This window comes from Canis lupus, chromosome 7, assembly GCF_011100685.1.
Source record: "Canis lupus familiaris isolate Mischka breed German Shepherd chromosome 7, alternate assembly UU_Cfam_GSD_1.0, whole genome shotgun sequence".
NCBI classification, from domain to species: domain Eukaryota; kingdom Metazoa; phylum Chordata; class Mammalia; order Carnivora; family Canidae; genus Canis; species Canis lupus.
The window spans coordinates 59656082-59675803 of record NC_049228.1 but is presented as its reverse complement, the minus strand read 5'-3'; the positions used below and the strand labels follow the sequence as shown (position 1 = coordinate 59675803).

The 19722-nt window shown below is 33.9% G+C and overlaps 1 pseudogene; it reads right to left on the bottom strand.

Annotated features, from left to right (window-relative positions):
- Positions 1–16861, bottom strand: part of LOC119876421 — a 31411-nt pseudogene extending 14550 nt beyond the window's left edge.
- Positions 16862–19722: the final 2861 nt, after the last annotated feature.

Genomic DNA, 19722 nt, shown 5'->3' with positions numbered 1-19722 from the left:
CAAAGATTTTCTTCTATTTTCCCCCCGAAGTTTCAGTGTTACATTTTACATTTATTTTTCTTTAACTTTTAAAAAAATATTTTACATTTAAGTCCATGATCTACTCTGATTTATATTTTGTATAAAACATAAGGTTTGGATTGAGCTTTGCTTATTTTTTGTCAATAGAATTCCAGTTGCTTCAGGGACATTTGTTAAAAGACTTTATTTCCTTTATTGAAATGCTTTTATTTCTTTATCAAAAATCAGTTGGGAATACTTTGTGGATCCTTTCCTGAGTTTTCTATTCTATTCCACTGATCTATGTGTCTATCATTTCACCAGTACCAAATACTTTTGACTACTATGTATCTATCTAACCAATCTTGAAATCTTCTACATTATTCTTCTAAAACTTGTTTTGGTTATTCTAGTTCTTTTGCTTTTCCGTATCAGTTAAGAATATTTTTGTATATATCTATGAAAACTCTTGCTGGGTTTTGATAAATTTTATTAAAACTGCATCTCAATTTGGTGAAAATGGACATTTCTGTTATGGCAAGTCTTCCAATCTTTAAATATATTATGTGTCTCCATTTATTTAAACATGCATATATTTTATTTCCTTCAAAAGTATTTGGTAGTTTTTAGCATACAAGCTCTATGCACTATTTGTTAAAGTTATGCATAATTATTTTTGTTTTGAGTGATTATAAATGGTGTTATATTTTGAATGTTTGAGTCTATGCGTTTGTTGCTGGTATACAGAAACAGAGTTTTATTTTCTTTTTGGAGGAGGTATATTGATCTAGAATCTTGTGATCATACTGAACTCACTTTATTAGCTCTAGGAATCTTTTGTTCGTTTCTATTTTTGGTAAAATCTTTGTTATTTTCTACATTTGCAATGATATCCTTTGCACATAGGGGCAGTTACTCCTTGCTTTTCTATATGAATTTTCTTTCTTTCTTTTTTTTATTTTCTTTCCTTCCTGTTCTTTCTTTCTTTCTTTCTTTCTTTCTTTCTTTCTTTCTTCTTTCTTTCTTTCTTTCTTTCTTTCTTTTTCTTTCTTTCTTTCCTTCTTCCTTCCTTCCTTCTTTCTTTCTTTCTTTCTTTCTTTCTTTCTTTGTTTCTTTCTTTGTTTCTTTTCTTTCTTTCTTCTTTCTTCTTTCCTTCTTTCTTTTTGGTTTACTGCATTGGCTAGGACTAGTACCACAATATTAAATGTATAACTAGTAAGAGCAGACATCTTTGCCTGGGTTCCCAAACACAGGGCGAAGCATACAGTCTTTCACTACTAAGTACAATGTCAGCTCCATTTTTTTTTTTTTTTTTTGTAAATGCTTTTTATCAATTTGAGGGAGATTCCCACTATTTTTGTTTTGCAGTCTTATCCAGAATGACTGTGGAGAGGAGCCTGAGTAGCTCAGTCAGCTAAGTGTCTGCCTTTGGCTCTGGTAATGATCCCGGAGTCCTGGAACAGAGCCCTACATCAGGCTCCCTGCTCAGTGGGGAGTCTGTTTCCTCCCTCTCCCTCTCCACTTGTTTGTACTCTCTCTCTCTGTCAAGTTAATAAATGAATTTTTTAAAAAAAGAATGTCAAATTTTGTGAAATAATTTTTCTGCATCGTTCTGTATAAGCATTCTGTATGTTCCTGTAATTTTTCTGTTTGTTTGTTTGTTTGTTTGTTTGGCCTGTTGATGTAATAGATTGCATTGATTGACTTTCAAATATTGGACCAGCCTTGGATCCTTGGAATAAACTCCACTTGGTGTATAGTTCTTACTTTATATCGATGAATTCTATTCTTTTCTAATGTTTATTAAGAATTTTTATGTCTATATTCTTTCCTTTTTCCCTTCCTCTCTCTTTAATTCTTTTTTTCTTCTTTCTTTTTTCTTTCTTTCTTTCTTTCTTTCTTTCTTTCTTTCTTTCTTTCTTTCTTTTTCTTTCTTTCTTTCTTTCTTTCTTTCTTTCTTTCTTTCTTTCTTCTTTCTTTTTTTGTTCATTTGTTCATTCATTCTGTACTGTCTATCAAGTTTGGGTAATATCAAGTTCAAAAAATGAAGTAATAGTATCCCCCTCTCTTCTATTTTCTGAAAGTGTGTACAGAATTGATATTTATTCTTTTTAAGAAGATTTTGTGAAATTCTCTAGTGAAACTGTCTGGTCCTAGTGATTTCTTTTTGAGGAGTCTTAAAATAAAAAATCAAATTTTTACTAGTGAAAGGGATATTCAAAAGATCTATTTCTTATGGTGTGAGTTAAGGTAGTTTGTTTTTTGAAAGTGCCAACTTCACCAATGGTAATAAAATCACTTCCTGAGAGAGAAGAAACCTGACCAAATTTTAAGGCCTTCAAAAGAGAGTAAATTCATACATATTTACAGATGCCACTTGTAAAATTTCATAGGAAGAGTTTCTTGGCTTCAATTTCCTCGAGTTGGAATAACAAACAATATTAAAATTTCAGCCAGGATGGCTTAGGAAAGATTCTAGGTTGAAGTTGACTTTATGGCCTTGGTATTCAAAAACTGTGTGACTCTATGTTTGCAAAGCAAACTTAAGGAGGTCTGCATGGCTAATTAAAACAGTCTTGTTGCCACTATAAAAATAATCAGATTTATCTATCAAGTTCTCATCAGGACAAATTTAATTATGATCTAAACCCTTAAAGAGACAGAGGATTATCTCCTCTAGGAAAATAGTATGATTCCATAGCAAAGGAACATTAAGAACAAGAAAGAACAATTTAAAATCAATAGTGACTGAAGTTAAATTTTTAAAAATATGCCTCAATTTTTAATAATGACTACAAGAGAAATTAAATGTAAGATTGTATTTAAATGGTGTGTAGTCATTCCAGAAAATGAATAAAATGTAAAAATCCAATAAATCCACCTCTTTATGACATTTCAGCATACCAGGTATAAAGGATATTTTTCAGAGGCAAAGAAAAGTTAAATATACATTAAAATGTATTTGCTAAAAATTAGAATCTCATCAGACTTCTTAAAATAAATTACTGGAAGTTTTTTTTTTTTTAAGATTTTATTTATTCATGAGAGACACACAGAGAGAGGCAGAGACACAGGCAGAGAGAGAAGCAGGCTCCATGCGAGGAGATGTGGGACTCAATCCTGGGACTCTGGGGTCACACCCTGAGCCAAAGGCAGATAGATGCTCAACCACTGAACCACTAAGGCGTCCCAAATTATTGGAAATTAAAAGTAATTATAGGAATATACTGAAGGAAAATGCTTTTTTTCTTAACATAATTTCTAAGAAAGAATTCCAGGTCTAATTCAGGAGTCAAAGTGTGCAGGTTGAATAAAAACATTTTCGCATATGTTTTGTCACAAAAATTTTACCTCCCTTGAATTATTTTCAGAGGCTATTAGAGGAAGTATTGCATTAAAATTAAAGGTACTTACAGAATAATATTAAGTAAAAGATAGAAAGATATGGAATGCAGAAAAGACAGCAACTGCAAAAAAGAGACAAACAAAAATTACAGCAAGATGGTATGTTTTTGTGGGGGGCACTGGTAGCATGAAGTAAGAAGGTGACAGTTTGATCTTTTCTAATAGGAAACCAACATATAAACATTATCATTACATACCAACATATTATACACAGAAGCTTTTGATTTAAATATGATGATTAAAAGGAATGCAAACCAGCCAATTTTCTGAAAACAGCTGCTTTGGGAGAATAAAGCAGCTACTTAGAAAAGTTGAGCAGAGAACTGGTAGCACCATATGACATTTAAGTTAATTTTTAAAAAAGATTTCATTTATTTGACAGCAAGAGAGAGAATGAGAGAGCGAGCATGCACAAGCGCAAAGTGGGGGGCAGAGCGAGAGGGAGAAGCAGGCTTCCCACAGAGCAGGGAGCCCAATGCAGGGCTCAATCCTAGGACCCTGGGATCATGACCTGGGCCAAAGGCAGACTGTTAAGTGGCTGAGCCACTCAGGCGACCCTGACAATATTTTTTTTAAAGATTTTCTTTATTTATTCATGAGAGACACACAGAAAGAGAGGCAAAGACATAGGCAGAGGGAGAAGCAGGCTTCCTGCAGGGAGCCTGATGTAGGACTCCATCCCGGGACTCCAAGATCACGCCCTGGGCTGAAGGCAGGCACTCAACTGCTGAGCCACCCAAGCATCCCATTTTTTTCTTTTTTTTTAAGATTTTATTTATTGACATTTTTTTTTTTTTTAAAGATCTATTTAGTGATTTGAGAGAGAGAAAGAAAGTGAGTGGAGAGGAGGGGCGGAAGGAGACAAACTTCAAGCAGACTCTCCATAGAGGGTGAAACCTGACTGGGTGCTCCATCTCAGGACCAAGGAGATCAGAACCCATGAGATCACAACCTGAGCTGAAATCAATAGTCTGACAACCGACTGCACCATGTGACATTTTAAACAATATACAAGTATTACTATGAAAGAGAAACAGTCAGGCCCACAAAATAAAAAGAACTCTTAGAGAAAATAATAAGAAAAGAGTAATGTAAAAATGATATAATCTGGAGAAAAAGAAGAAACTGCCCAGTGCCTAGTGCCCAGACCTGCTCTCCTGGCTGATGGAGCTGTGTGCCCAACTACAGCCCCAAGGGTCCAGACAATCCGCATCCACTGAGTGAGGCAGGCTTCCCCCACTCTCCCACCTGCTGCCTCTCTCTGGGTTGGCTAACCTAGGGCCCCCTCCCCAGAACTCTGAACACGGGCCACATTTAGGGCAGGTTCTGTGCCAGAGTCTGGGGCTGCCCAGGTCGCCTGGTGCTGGCCAGGTCAGTGTATTACAAGGTCCTCGCTGGAGAGAATTGGGCCACCCACCTGCCTGTTCACCGGGAGGGACTGTTCTGTACCATTCTGTCTTTGTAATATAAATACAGATTTTTATACCTCAAAAAAAATGATGATACTAATCATACAGAAAAACACTTAATTTCACTAGCAATAAATATAGATGAGTATTGGATTCTCTGAAGTGCTTATCATTTGGGTAGAAATATAAATCTGTAGAGCTATTGTAGAGATAGGAAATAACATCATAGTTCCTATAAATGTGTTCACAGTTATAATCAAGAAAATGTTTTAAGCATATATAAAAGTATATTAATCTTTCCTTGACTTCAATGAAAAAGAAAGAAAACAAGATAAATATGCATCATTTAAATGAGTGAATACTGGAAAAGCCCTTAGAAAACAACATGGCATATAATAAAGAGTAAGTAGATGCAGGCTATTGTCATTACTGTCATTATAATTTGAGAACTATTTAAATTATAACCTAATAGAATAAATTACATCCATCTGAAAGGATGATGCTCATTCACACTTATCAAAATAGAGGTTTTCCACAACCTGTTGTAAAACTGAAGGTTAAAAAGACCTTCCATGGTTCCATGCTTTGTGGCATGTGTTTGTTTAATGTGTGTGTGTGTTATTAATATATTGGTGAAGATTATTCCTAAAGGGGATATTTGGTGAAACTTTATATTCTCTCTTAATTCTTTTTTCATGTCCTTCAAAGTTTTCCACTAGACACATTGTAACACTTTAAAAAAAGATTGTGCATGGGGAGATGGTCATACAAAAATTAAAAAGGGTTCCCTGCTCAGCAAAGGAGTCTGCTTCTCCCTCTGGCCCTCTCCCTGAGTGTGCTTTCTCCTTGCTCTCTGTCTTTTTTCTCTCTCAAATAAACAAATAAAATCTATTTTTTAAAATAGGTGACAAATAAATTCAAAATCCAAGAAAGATTTGTAAGGAAGTACAAAGTATAACTGGCTTAATAATTTTCCCCTTAACAAAAAAGCTCAAATCAAATTCAAGATTATTTTTGTTAGTGAGACTTACCTGCCTCAATTAAGACAAAAGGAAGAGTGACTCACATGTGAACAAAGTGACTTGACTACTTGATATGCGTTTTTTAAAAACATGTTACTTTTAATTATTTGATTCATATTTGAATGATTTGTATAACCACCCGTAAATTTCCAAGATTTCAAATATTTTGATGTGGTGCATGTTTTAACTTTCTTTCTAAAAGGATAAAGGAAAATGGACTTAGTAATTTATACTCATTGCTTCCTTCTTTACTTTTCTTGGGTTATAAATTAACATAAGGATGAAACAGATGCTATATAATTTCTGATATGTCCATTGAATAATTTCCAGGCATGGGGTTCAAATATATCGCAGATGTCCAGCAAGACTGGAGAGCAATTTAGTCCAGATTATAGCAGAAGAACCTAGACTTCGGGAAAGATAAACCAAAGAGAAGTCTGAAGAAAAAAAATAATGTCATCAATAGTTTTGAATGTGAGAACATAGTGCATACATAATATGAAGAAAAAGATGAATCTGAAATTTCAAGAAAAAAAAGAAAAAAGTTACCAAAAAAGTGTAATCCAAAATTGTTTTCACTTTACTCCTTACTATTAATTGTTTAAAAATAGAATTCACTTTACTGAACCCAGAATTATACATAAAATACATGGGTAGTGCTTAATGTGCCAAAAGGATTTTAATGGTGGTTGGTTATTCATCAGAAATCTAATATATTATTCTTTGTCATTATATAATATGTACTTTCACGTAGCATAGTCTCCCCTTTTCTAGTTACTTTTATAATTTGCTGGAAATAGCAAATTCAAATTTCTTAGAATAGCTCTAAACAGAAACATTTATAAACTGCTGTAATATTATTTTTATCTGCCTCATATGGGAGCATTTAACTCCATTGTTGTTCTCTGCAGAATATTTAGTAAAGCAAAGATAAGAAATACTTTAATGACCAATGGTGGGTGATAGGCAAAATTAAAATAAAACATCTAAAAAGAGAACAACAAAGAATATTTTGCTTTCAAGTGAAATATTGTGTGGAGATATGATTACAGATAGAATATTTTAGAATTATATTATCATATAAATATATTTACAATATATAGAGTAAAATAGCAAAGTTTAAAATACATTGTGTGATTTTAAATATCTGGTTATTTAACTCTATTACATATATATATATATATATGCATAAACACATATAATTAACAATGTCACACTTTGAGAAAACTCTAAGTCCATGAATCAGTTAAAAACTGGTAATATCCAGGGCAGCCCTGGTGACTCAGCAGTTTAGCACCTGCCTTATGCCCAGGGCCTGATCCTGGAGTCCTGGGATTGAGTCCCATGTCAGGCTCCCTGCATGGGGCCTGCTTCTCCCTCTGCCTGTGTCTCTGCCTTTATCTCTCTCTGTCTCTCATAAATAAATAAAATCTTTAAAAAAAAAAACCCTGGTAATATCCAGATTATAATATCACTAATAATTTGTATTGGCTATTTTTTGCTCAGTTCTTTTTTTTTTTTTTAAAGATTTTATGTATTTATTCATGAGAGACACACAGAGAGAGAGAGGCAGGTGCTAAACTGTTGAGCCACCCAGGGATCCCCGCAGTTCTAATTATATATAAAATAATAAACACAAATGTCATGTAAATTTTTTCAAAGAAGTTTTTTTCAATGTAACAGATTGATATCTGTGGAAAATCATACATAAATAAATAGTCCATTACAAAGGTAAGCAGCACCTGGTGATTGATAATTTTAAATGCATCTACTGAGTCCCAATGTCTCTATACCTACTAATTTAATTATGTGATTTCAGGGTTTGTTTGTTTTTCTTAATGCAGTAATTATCACTTGGCAGTTTGATAATTCACAACCCTTCCATCCATCTCCCCTGAAACCTTCCGGTACACTAGATCCCAAATTCTCAGTGGCCAAGAGAAAAACAGTTGGAGGCAGGTAGCATGAGGAGTTTTTAGACATCATATGAAAGAATTTGTCATCACCAATGTCAATTTGCAATCCTCAGACATTTTGAAGAACTATTTTTCCACACACTGTATATTTCATTGAAAGCCCCCAAACTAAAGAATTCCTTAAGCTTCACTATATATAATAATCAAAAGGGTTTTTGCCATGGAGATTCTATTGGTATAGCTCTGGCCATGGCTCTAAGGATCTGAATTTTAAACAATAATTCAAAGGTACTCATGTGAGTTATTGGTTAACACTATAAAATATAGAGAGTGTCACCATTATTTTGCAAATAATAGGCACATGAAAGAATGGATAGAGGTGAGCTGGCTCTCTAAAATGTTTGATTAGAAACACTCCTTTGCACAATTTTACAAAATACTATTGATATTATATATATATATATATTTTTTTTTAAATTAGTTGGAAAACAACTAATTTAAAAAACCTAACAAGCTACTGAATTGGGGAAGTGTTATTTTTTGCAACATTTCTGTGAAGCTAGTGTTGATTATGCTCCCAACTTGTTTGCCAAGGTTGGAACTTACGTGGTCATTTTTTCCTTTAAAATCATCTATTTATAAACAATTTTTTTTTTTAAGTTTGAGAATGCAAGAAGCATATTAGCTTTATGCCAGGAAGATTACATAGGAGAAGTACATAAAACCTAATATTTTTTCATCAGCTTTGATTGTAAAAGTTAAGTTTAGCAAGACTCAGTATTTGTTCTTCAGTGCCATTTAAATACGGGTACTTTAGACACACACACACACACACACACACACAATGGTTATAATGTTGGCAATGAACATAGCAATTATTCAGAGGAGGGAGGAAGGGCACAAGTGTGGTTTGCCACAAAGTATTTGAAAATTCTAAGGAGGAAAAAAGCCCTGCAATTAAAGAGCTCTCTTTCAACAGAAAGGTATATTTATTTAGATTTAAAAAAAATCATAACCTTTGAGTGATGATTTGTTACTGAATGAATGTCTTAGTGCAGGTGTTCAGGTGTTCTGTATAAATTATTTGTCAAGAGTAATTGGTGGGTTATGTTATCTTAAAAATAGGTAGTTATTTCATTGGTGAATAGAAGAGGAGGTATGTGTGGGAAGTTTCATATTCCTCTCAGTATGTTAGGTTAAAAAAAAAAAGTCACCCATAGATTACATAATTTCCCTGTATGTTCATAACTGTAATTTTAAATAAAATAGGTGACATTATTGGATTTTAAAGTTCCTTTATGAGAAAGTTTTCTTAGGTTTTTAAGCATATGAGGAAGCCCTAAAATTAAATCCAAAACTGATATAAAATAAATGAGGAGGTTTTTTTTTTAGTGATTGTAATTCTCCTGAATGCCTTCTTTTCTGTAAACTTCACTTGCAACCAAGTAAATACCTAAAACAAAGGTACTTTTTGTGTTTATCAGATTGGATTGATCAAAGTCTTTTCTTGTGCATTGGGTCTGTAATTCAAATCCTCTTATCATTTGTTAAGGGTGGGCCTTCAGTGCTGGCCTCATACCATTTAGACTCAGAAGACTTCTATTTTTTTTTATTTTTTTTTATTTATTTATGATAGTCACAGAGAGAGAGAGAGAGAGAGAGAGAGAGAGAGAGAGAGGCAGAGACATAGGCAGAGGGAGAAGCAGGCTCCATGCACTGTGAGCCCGGCGTGGGATTCGATCCCGGGTCTCCAGGATCGCGCCCTGGGCCAAAGACAGGCGCTAAACCGCTGCGCCACCCAGTCCTGTAATATCTTCTTTCCTAATGCAATTTCCTTTAATTCAGTGTACAGTGGCAGAGTGATATAATATAGCAAGGTATTTATTAGAGAAGAGCAAATTAAACTTATTTTATGTTTCATATATGCCCAGAATCAACTTTAGCTTTCAAAATGGTATTTGAGTTCATATTAATTTTCATGATACAATAAGATAATTATTGTTAGTTTAGTTCTATGTGAAAAGTAAAAGGCTTTGACTCAACATGCAATAGATCTATAGGTTAAATAATATTGTACCATTATTTTATTTAGGAATATTATCATAAGACAGTTCCTTTTCAATATTCCTCAATACAATTTCTAAACTATCTGTTTGCAGGTAGTTCTTATTTTTTCTTATTTGCATTCTGCTTTCTTTAAATGGTCAAATCAACCACTAAGTTATATCAACAATGACCTGACAGAATAATCCAGTTATAATCACTTAAATTGGAAACTTCAGTTCTTTCCTACATCCAGTTGTATTCACAAAATCTAGTCTTACAGATTCACATTCCATTGATATTAACTCTTCAGTGATCTGAACAATCAGAATAAATCTCTTCATTAATACATTTATCCAACAAAAATGATTTTTCTCTCTCTCTCCCTTCCTCTCTCCACACCGTCCCTTCTCCTTTCTTCCTGGGACCTCTCACTCAAATGTAAAATTCACTTAAAAAAATGGAACTAAGCTGGTCAGAACATACTCAGAAGCCAATCCCTTTATTCTTCCTCTTTTAAACACCTCCCAGGTCACAGAAAGAGATTTCTTGTGCATAATTCACTGATCTAAGGCTTATAGGGAAAAAAGTTAATGGAGAAAAGGAAAGAATTAAGATGCTTGTTTCCTATTTTATTTTCCTTTCAGAAATTTGCAGTCATCACTGATTTGGAACTACCATATTTTAAAAATATCCTTTTTATACTAAAAATAAAGAATCCTTACATAAGAAACCTGTACATGTTAAATGTATAAAGTTTTAAAATATGGTTAAGGACAAAAGTAAATTAATTAAGCTCAGTATACAAGTAATGTTTAAAAAGATACATAGATGGTCACATTTAGTGCTATTTTCCTTACCAAAAGGAGGCGATGTTTGACTATTTGGAATAGATCCTTAGTGTCATTCATACACACACACACACACACACACACACACACAGGAATACATTCCTGTATGCATTTATAAGTGCGTACCTAAATAATGGATACATAGCCAAACCTACACCCGATCTAAATTTTTCTATTTGTATTTATGTAAGTATAATCTAGTGAAATGTGACTTACATTTTAACAGCCAAAATTATGTAAAAAATGTTGCTTCTTTGTGAAGAGGAGGATATAAAGGAGACTTCAGGGTTAATCCCTTTGAAATTAATTGTTGAATTATTTTAAATTTGAGTAAATACTGCCAAACTGAACTTTGATATTTTGTGTCAACTTATATTGCCATCAAAAGTATATGGAAGAAATTATACATAACGTTCCTCAATTTTCTTTCTTTTTTCTTTTTCTTTTTTCTTTTTTTCTTTCTTTCTTTCTTTTTTCTTTTTTTTTAAGATTTTTATGTACTTCAGAGAAAGAGAGAGCTAGATGAGGAGTAGAGGGAGAGGAAGAAGCAGACACTCTGCTGACCAGGGATCCCAAAGCAGGGCGGGATCCCAGGACCCTGGTATCATGACCTGAGCCAAAGGCAGATGCTTAGCCTGCTAAGCCACCCAGGTGCCCTTCCTCAAATTTCTATTAAGTTATTAAGTTATTGATCTTAGTGAATTTATTGGACTTCTCCATATTTTCTATTAATCCAGGTATGATGCAAATATTTTCACTCAGTCTATCATTTATATATTTTTTACATGTCTGGTGTATTTCATCATGTATGTGATTTAAAAAATAATACTGTTAAATATATTAAGGTTTTAACTTTTGATTTTGCATGTTTTCTTACTTTAAAAAAATCTTTACCTTCTAAATGTTATAAATATATTTATTGTATCTAAAAATTTTCAATGAATAATCCTATATTTTTCTTATATTTTATAGTTTAGGGTTTATAATTTTTTGAAATACTTGATTTTTTGTAATGATCTGAGTAGACATTACAAAAAAAGTAGACATCTTTTTTCCAATGATATTTCCAATTTTCCTATCATATTAAATATTTCTTCACTTTTCCACAGAATTAAAATATTACTTTTTCATAAAGTATAACGAATCATAGACCCTATTAATAGGTTAATTTAAAGAGATGGAAAACAGACTGGTGGTTGACAGGGACCAGGGAGGAAGGAATGGGAATTAACTGTTCAATGGGTATGGAGTTTACTTTGGAGTGAGAATATGTTTTGGAACTAGAGAGAGGTGGTGGTTGAATACATGTAAATGCAATAAATGCTGCTGAATTGTTCACTTTTGATGTTAATTCAGCTTCTGTGGATTTCACCCAAATTAAAAAGCAAAACTAAACAAACTTCCAGTACCAAAATATATATGTTTTTCAGATTTATTATTTTTTTCAGGTCTATTTTGCATGTTCCCTGTAGATTTGCATTCAAAATTCTACTGAGATTTTATCATATTTTATTTACTTTGAAATTCAAAAGTTAATGACAACACTGAATGTTTCTAAACAATGACACAGGCCAATTTTGATTAATTTCATGTATCTTCTTCAGAAAAGAATTTGTAAACACACACACACACCTTACACGATTATTAAATTTACTATAGACAATTTTTTTTTTAAAGATTTTGTTTATTTAATCATAAGAGACACAGAGAGAGAAAGAGGCAGAGGGAGAAGGACATAGGAAGAGGGAGAAGCAGGATCCATGCAGGGAGCCCGATATGGGACTGGATCCTGGGTCCCCAGGATCAGGCCCTGGGCTGAAGGCAGTGCTAAACCGCTGAGCCACCTGGGTTGCCCTACCATAGATAATTTTATGTTAGTTTTGCTCTTGTGAATATTTTTTCCATCTTATTTTGTGTGCAGTTATAATTAGTGAGAAGAAAAATTGCTAATTTTAGTTATCTTATACTTGGCCACCTTGCTAATTTCTCTCATTATATCTCACAGTTTGTTCCATGATTCTAATGGGTTTTCTATGTATTTGATCTCTCTCTTTTAGACAAACACATACACACCTTTGAGACTAATGGTGATCATTCCCTTAATTTACATATACATGTTACTTTTGCTTTCATTCTGTCTTTTCTTCTTTATTGACTAAAACAGCTAGCAGCATGTTGAACATGGTTGTGATTAATAGACATCTTATTTATGTTTCTGACTTTGAAGGGATTACATCTAATGTAGTATTTGATGTGTAATGGTTACTCTAGGTTTCTTGTACACAAATGGTTATTTTCTGTGAAGCTAATGAAGCTTAAGCTTAAGAAACCTTTACTGAACAGACTCTTTTCAAGGCTTTAATCTTAATTTTGTATTATAATTCTTTCTTTTTCTTAAAGACATCCTCCCCTAAACCCCTTGTGCCAAATCATATAAGCTTCTGGTCTCATTAACTCTGTGTTCACTACTGTTGTAAGGTATCTTTTATTAAACAAAGGAAATCTGTGTGCAATCTCACTCTTCGGTGAATTTGAAATGACCAGTATCTTTTCTTTGGTAATACATTTACGCTTTTTGTTTAATATTTTAAGACAATTTGTGAAAATATCTTGTGCAAGTTTTCTAGTTAGCTATGTTTAGATCATTGGTATTCTGTAGAATTCTTAATTTTTTTTTTTTTTTTTAAGATTTTATTTATTCATGGGAGACACAGAGAGAGAGGCAGACACAGGCAGAGGGAGAAGCAGGCTCCACGCAGGGAGACCCATGTGGGACTCGATCCTGGGTCCCCAGGATCACGCTCCGGTCCGAAGGCGGCGCTAAACCGCTGGGCCACCGGGGCTGCCCTGTAGAATTCTTAAATGATAGGCTTTGCTGATAATTTTAAAGGTAGATCATTATTATTTATTTGTTAGACTTACTGATTCAAAGAGATGTTACTATTCTAGAGCCAATTTCAGAACTTATATTTTCCCAAAAAATCACCAATGTTTTCTGCATTTTCACATTTACTGAAAGTTATATGCTAGTTTTCTCCTTTACCTAGATCAAAACTTTGCATTTTGTTTTCCCCCATAGAAACAACTTCTGATTTTAGTAATGAGATCTATATAGTTGTTTTTTCTTGATTTTTAAATTCTTTATTTGATCTTGATTCCCCTGTTCCTGAGGGTTTTTTTGTGAATTTTATATACATTCTTAGATGGAAGTTGATTTTTCATATAATTTCTTATTCTTTATTTTAGTGTCACTTTGTCCTACTTTACAAAATGTATATATCATTCTCAATATAGTTCACTTCTAAGTAGTTTGCTAACTACTAAATAACTAATTATTTTGATTTCCTCTTTGTCTCAATAGTTTTTTAGAATCATATTCTTCATTTCTAGTATGAAGATTATATTGGCTACATTTTCAAAAATATTTGGAAATATTTTTAAAAATATATTTATTTATTTGACAGAGAAAGAGAGAGCACAAATAGGGGAACATCAGAGGGGAGGGAGGGTAGGCTCCCCAATGAGTAGTGAGCCCAAAGTGAGGCTCCATGACAGGACTCCAAAACCATGACCTGAGCTGAAGGTAGATGCTTAACCAACTGAGCCACCCAGGTGCCCTATATTTGGAAATTATTTTTAATTGATGCAGAAGGAATTCTATATATCCTGGTTACTATGTTTTTATCATGTATACATATGTAAATATCCTCTTATAGTCACTGGCTTGTTTTTCTCTTTTAAAACATCTAAGATAATGGCTCATATATAGAAGTTACAACTGTTATTATAGCTGAATCGATCTTTTCCTAAATGGTTTGTGTGTGCGTATATGTGCGTGTGCTATGTCTTGCTTACGGAATTCTTGCTAAGATATATTTGCTTCTTAAAGCTTTGCAGTTAGTTAATTATAATTGGATTTTGTATACAGGATGCAGTTTTATTCTTCTTATATTTTAGAATAGATTGCTCCAGTAATTTTTTGCATAGGTTCTAATATCACACTCTCTTAAATGTTCTTAATTCATGGCAATTGCAAATTTACCATCTTGACTTCTGTCTTTAAACAGAGACTCTTTCTCCATGTATTGTAGGCAAAATAGTGATGAGTGGAAGATGTCCATACTCTAATGTATGGAACCTGTGAATATGTTATCTTATATGGCAATAGAGACTTTGCAAATGTGAATAAGTTAAAGATCTTGAGATAGGAAGCTTATTCTGAATTACAAAGATGATCCTAAAGTAATCACAGGGGTATGTATGATTGATAAAGGGAGGGGAGCATGAGAGAAGATGATGTGGTAACTAAAGCAGAGATCAAAGTGATGCAGTTGCTGGCAGTAGGCCCTGCCTGAGCCAAGGAATGTGGGCAGCCTCGAAAAGATGGGAGAGGTTGGGAAGAGATTCTCCCCCAGAGCCTCCAAAAGCAACATCACCCTACTATACCTTGATTTTAGTCTAATGAAATTTCTGATAATTAAAACCCAGGACTGTAAGAGAATAAATTTAATATTGTTTTAAACCACTAAATGTGGTGATTTGTTTCAAAAGCATCATTTAATTACATATCCTTAGATTCTCTAAAAAACGCTTTTAATGATTTTCTTCATAAAGTTCAGATAAATATCTTATTAGATTCCTTTTCACACAATTATAATCTTTGTTATTAGTATAAATATATTTTAGGAAAGTCAACTTGTTTCTGATTACAGACTTGATATTGATTTTATTTAGATAATATTCTGAAAGCTTTTTACAATTTCTTAATAATGTTTTTATTTTCTATATTCTGTCCAGCTTCTACATTTTATCTTTCAATAATTAAAGTTTTATTTACTTCTAGTTATTCTTTTTAATATTTTTTTTAAAGATTTTATTTATTTATTCATGAGAGACAGAGAGAGAGAGAGAGGAAGAGACATAGAGAGAGGGAGAAGCAGGCTCCCCACAGGGAGCCCGATGTGGGACTCAATCCGGTACTCAATTCTGGGACTGTGGGATCACACCTTGAGTTCAACTGCTGAACCACCCAGGCATCCCTCTTCTTACCTTTTGCTGCATACTGTGCTGGCAAAACTTCTAATTAGCATTGACAAAAAGTAATGATATTAGAAAGTTCGTGCCTCATTCCTGATTTTAAAGGTGCTGCATATTTTGTATTGTTTAATGTCTCAGAAGAAAAATATAACAAGTATTATTTTAGCTACTAGGAGTTTAAATGGAAAAGCTTTGGACTATTACAGGACTGGTTATGAGTGTGCTGTAAGTATTAGAAGAGCCAAAAGAAAAACATGATGCTGCTCAAACGTCTATGACACCTTAGGGTATGAGGAACAGATGGAAGAAAGTTGTATCATATAAAATGGAATAATGCACTCATGTCTGAGGCTGCTGTGGTTTATGCTTTTGGAATTATCACTTCACACCTGTATAGAGATCCGAGACTGATAGCACTGTCCATTATAGGTCTAATACATTCTCATTAGACTGCCCCTAAAAGTACAGAGAAGACAGTATAAGGGAAAATTCAAAGTGTGAGCCAAAAGGAAAATTAACACTAAATTTCACATCTTTGGTTACTGAGCAATCTTATGCATGCTACTACTCACATTTAAACTTCAATAAAATGATAATGATACCAATGATAATTTGCTTTTGTTTAGCATGATGCAACTATTCTTCATGCAAGTGAAGATGTGCTAATCCTTCTGCCCTGATAGAGTAATTAAAAGTGTACCAGTCACTGTATCTATCTCTGGGGCGGGGGGGGGGGGGTGTGGTGTTAATTTATCCATTTATTCAAATACCTGGATAGTCTGTGACCTGAAAATACAATGTAAAATTAACCATGACCAGCATTATATATATAGAAGAAAAATGGTGAGTGGAAAATAATCTATGTTTGCAAATAAATACCAAAACAGCAATAAAGCCAAAATGTATAGGTGTCATGGCCTTCATTTATGTTACTAGGAACAATAAAGTGTTGATATTTATAAGTTAAAAATCTACCATTATTTTCATGTCTTCATTTGCCTTCCAACATATCTTAAGCTGGTCATAGTTCTTAACCTGGTGAGGTAATCCATACCTTCATGTTGAAGGATCTGAGTCTTTGGTGATCCTGATCTTATCTGGTTGATGTTATCCCTTGTTAAGTTGGTATTGAACACAGAAGTAGCCAAATTATCTCCAGAAAAATCTTTAAGCTCCATGGCAGAGGACTGAAGCCTCTGCCATGGAGCTTTCTCCACTGTGTAGAAGCAACCTCATTTCACTTCAGCTGTAGGACTGAGTTTCTTAGCCGGTATAATGAACCCATCTCTCTGTCTGATCCAGTCTTGAATGGAGTTTCTATAATCAGTAGGCAATTTTATCTTCCATTCCAAGGGAACTGTTGCTATAGCCATAGAAGAACATTGTTTTAAACCAATATGCTTATTTTTCTCCAATCTTAACTCTCCTTTATGGAGTGGCTTAGGGCTTATTTCACGCTGATCTCATTCTGGGACCTACATAGGCAGAGTAGCCAGCCTGTCATATTAATATATGCAGCAACACAGGAAAAAAAATATAAAGGTATGGTAAATGGTAGTCTCATTCTTAAACTTTATGCCTGGAAGTGACCGAAGCAAATCACATGATTCTGCATAAGTTCTAAGAGTTCAGGGAAGTGCAGTCCTACCATGTAAATAAAAGATAAACTGGAAATATGTAGTAGACACAACTGGGGACTACGACAGTCTGCCCTCCTGACAACCAAATGTTTGGTCAATCTTGCCTTCCATGTTTAACAAAAGTTTCATCCATTCATGATTTCTTGCCTGGAGTCTAACATTTCAGGGAAAGTTGGAGTAATCTTTTCATCACAGGCTGAGACAGAAAAAATGTCTGCACTAGATTTCTATAGATCACCTTTTGGATTCAGAGAACTAAGAAAAAGATAAGTTACTTATCCACATGTTTCATGTACTCCTGTGATAAGCTCTATGTAGCATTCTTTTCCATGTTTTCCCTGACCTTCTTTTAGACCTCTGCTGATACCTTATTCTGTTTCCTACTTGAAGAAGCTTGCCAGCCAATGCTTTGCATTAAGTTTCAAAAGCTGTTTCTATTAATCCAGGTTGATGGATTTTTTTGGTACTTGAAATTAAAAAATGTAACTGGCTTCATATATCTCATTGCAGTAACTTCTGTGTACCAATGATCATTTCCCAGTTCTTTTCTAGATAAATTTCGTAGTTTTGCCTTCCTTCCTTCCTTCCTTCCTTCCTTCCTTCCTTCCTTCCTTCCTTCCTTCCTTCCTTCCTTCCTCCCTCCCTCCCTCCCTCCCTCCCTTCCTTCCTTCCTTCCTTCCTTCCTTCCTTCCTTCCTTCGTTTTTTTATATTTTCTGTTTCTCTTTTTCTTGGCTTAACTGCAGATACATTTGTCCTTTCAGAATTCGGTGAGAGAACTGCATCTTTAATATCTTTCTTTAAATCACATCGTCCTGTATAATGGATATAATTATCAGCATGTCCTTATTTGGACCTTTGATCTGGGACATGTTCATATATGCAGAAATTTTAACAGAGTGTGACATACTCTTGATTTGATCCTTTAGTTTCAATTTCCATTTTTTGTTCAAAACCTTCCTAGATTTATCTTTTAGCAACTGCAGTAGGAAAAAAAAAAAAAAAAAACAAAAAAACACATTTTCTCTTCTAGAACTGCCAAATTTCTGACTTCTGAATTCTACTCCATTTTATTCTTGTGTACTAACTCTTTTCTGAACTTAACTCTTTCTTGAACTATCTTGTCAAATTTAGCTTACAGCAACCAATAAATGGTACAAACATCCTGTTTTATGGCCTCCAGAGTTGCAGTTTGTGATTACATGACTCAATTGCAAAATTATCATAAGTGACATTTTCCAAACTATATATATATTTTTTTTCTTTTTTTGGCAGTGCCCATTATTGTTACAGTGTATTTTAATCTCCCAGGAGGTGTAGTTAATAATGTGGTATGAACGCAAAAATCTCATGGCCTACAACAACAAAGTTTTATTTTTTACATATTCTACACATCTATCTCTAGTTGGCTGAAGCTGTTCTGTCATTATCACTCTGGGAACCAGGCTGAGGGAGCAGCCATCATCTCGGTTACTGCTGATCATAATACAAAAGCGAAAAAGTGCTATGAAAACCTGAATTTTTAAAACTTCTGCTTGGGAGTAGCACATTTCATTTCACCTTAAGTTCACTGTCACTGCAAGTAACACATTCAAAAGTGGCAGAATGTGAATCTGACCATAGGCACAAACATTTGATGAAGAGCAATGGTATCTTTCATATATATCCATGTCTTGATTCCTAGTCCTGTGCATTCTGGCAACAAAAGAAACAGAACCTAGAAATGGTCAATGTTTAAAAGTCTATATATCATCTTGGGATCCCTAGGTGGCGCAGCGGTTTGGCGCCTGCCTTTGGCCCAGGGCGTGATCCTGGAGACCCAGGATCGAATCCCACATCGGGATCCCGGGGCATGGAGTCTGCTTCTCCCTCTGCCTGTGTCTCTGCCTCTCTCTCTCTCTCTCTCTGTGACTATCATAAAAAAAAAAAAAAAAAAAAAAAACAGAAAATTCCTTTCCTTGGAGAAGGGGATTTAAAAAAAAAAAAAAAAGTCTATATATCATCTTGCAGAACAGTATGCTAAACTTACAGTGTTGTCTCCTGGCTGGCGGCTAAATTGAGTATTCAACAGACAACTCTCACATTTTATGAGGTCAGTTGCTTTTAGATGATGGAATCTGTCTTAAGAACAATAAATTTCACGGATGTGAGGCTATTTAAACAGTTACTTTAATGAAAACTGATTTTCTTCAATAGAAGCAAGACTTTTTATGATATCATAACAATGAATACGTACTAGACATCCATAGAAATTGGCTGGCATAGCATTAGAGGAAGGAGGATATTCAGAATGATTTTTTTTTCCATTGAGGATAAATCACTGTCTATGATTCAAAGGTCAAATGCAATCTGTCTCTAGGTGAGTTGGTGGTCTCTGGTCAACTGCATCATAACATAAACT